The 1,462-nt window shown below is 46.0% G+C and overlaps 1 non-coding gene across 1 annotated transcript; it reads left to right on the top strand.

Moving 5' to 3' along the window:
- The first annotated feature begins 1,032 nt into the window (after positions 1 to 1,032).
- Positions 1,033 to 1,112, top strand: trnas-uga (transfer RNA serine (anticodon UGA)). The gene has a single exon. It is a non-coding gene; the product is annotated as a tRNA-Ser (tRNA).
- Positions 1,113 to 1,462: the final 350 nt, after the last annotated feature.

Here is a 1,462-nt window from a genome sequence, read left to right as displayed (position 1 = left end):
ACCGTGACTCTGCCGGGGACAGATCTTCACTGTGGTTGTGACAAATCATTACCTGTTGTGCAAATGTGTTCCCAATTGTGGAATTATGATCCGTCTGAAGCAGAACCTTTCTCGGCCATTACTGAGACGAAATTTCATTTCCAGAATTATTAAATTTTGTCACAAAAGGTGAGTTCAGGCCTCTGGATTCCCAGTCCAGCGACATAACCTCGTGTTCCTGTTATGAATACAATTCATTCAGCGTCAATATTTTCATGGAAGCGTCCACGACCCTAGGATTAAGAGTACCATGCTCCACCGACTGAGCTAGCCGGGCTTGTGCTGCACTATCTCTTAAACCTCTTCTTGAAGAGAGTTGCTGCGGTGCTCATTCGGAGGGTCAGTGCTGACTGGTTGGGCCGAATGGCCTACTTCTGAGCTGGTGATTCTACGATTCTATGATACAAGGAGGTTGATGCGGTGGAGTGCTTCTGCCATACTGCCCACTCCTGACACCATGTAGAAATGCTGCTCTCTCAATGACTGGCGACCAAGGAGTTGTAATAAAAAATAACTGTTTTAATAATTGAGCAGCGGCTCCTGGCTTGTGCTCTGACCGCGATTCGGGGAGAACTGCCGGAATCCAGACACGTGATCATGTTAGTTGCGTCATCAGGTCATCGTGTGACCGTTCGGCCTGCACAGGTCTCCTTCTGTGCTGTAATTCCTAGATTTCATCACTTTAATTTTCTTCCAGACTGGAAAGTGTGGTCCTGTTCCATTGGAATTTCTAATATATTTCCAATGTAACTGATGTTGTTTCACAAACTATTTAATCAGTTGAATTGTGCGTTTAGGGAGCTGAGGTTTCCGAGTCTCTCAAGGCTTCTCTCCAAATCCAATGGTCATTTTCCACGAAGATTCAACCCCTCCTCACATAAACCCCGGGGCCCCGTTGATCGTTTGAATGCAATAACTTCCTGCAGTGGTTCCAGGCTGGTTTCAGAATGTATTCTATCGACCAAATTACTAATGAATGACACACTCAACACCGCTGCGATGGCCGAGTGGTTAAGGCGTTGGACTTGAAATCCAATGGGGTTTCCCCGCGCAGGTTCACAGCGCTCGCAGCGACTGTAATTGGAAATGTTTGCTGAGCTCCCCGCACAAGCCACTGAATCGGAATGTTTGTAAATGAACGGTTTGAACCTATATCGAGTTCAGATATTTAACATTTTTGGGGGAAACTGAACGAAATATAAAGAACAAAACATAGAACATAGAAAATACAGCACAGAGAAGGCCCTTCGGCCCACGATGTTGTGCCGAACCTTTGTCCTAGATTAATCATAGATTATCATTGAATTTACAGTGCAGAAGGAGGCCATTCGGCCCTTTGAGTCTGCACCAGCTCTTGGAAAGAGCACCCTACCCAAACTCAACATCTCCACCCAACACCAAGGGCAATTTGGACATTAAGGGC

The sequence above is a fragment of the Scyliorhinus torazame genome, chromosome 24 (genome assembly GCF_047496885.1).
Source record: "Scyliorhinus torazame isolate Kashiwa2021f chromosome 24, sScyTor2.1, whole genome shotgun sequence".
NCBI classification, from domain to species: domain Eukaryota; kingdom Metazoa; phylum Chordata; class Chondrichthyes; order Carcharhiniformes; family Scyliorhinidae; genus Scyliorhinus; species Scyliorhinus torazame.
The sequence above is the reverse complement of the archived record's forward strand: the minus strand, read 5'-3'. Positions and strand labels throughout refer to the sequence as shown.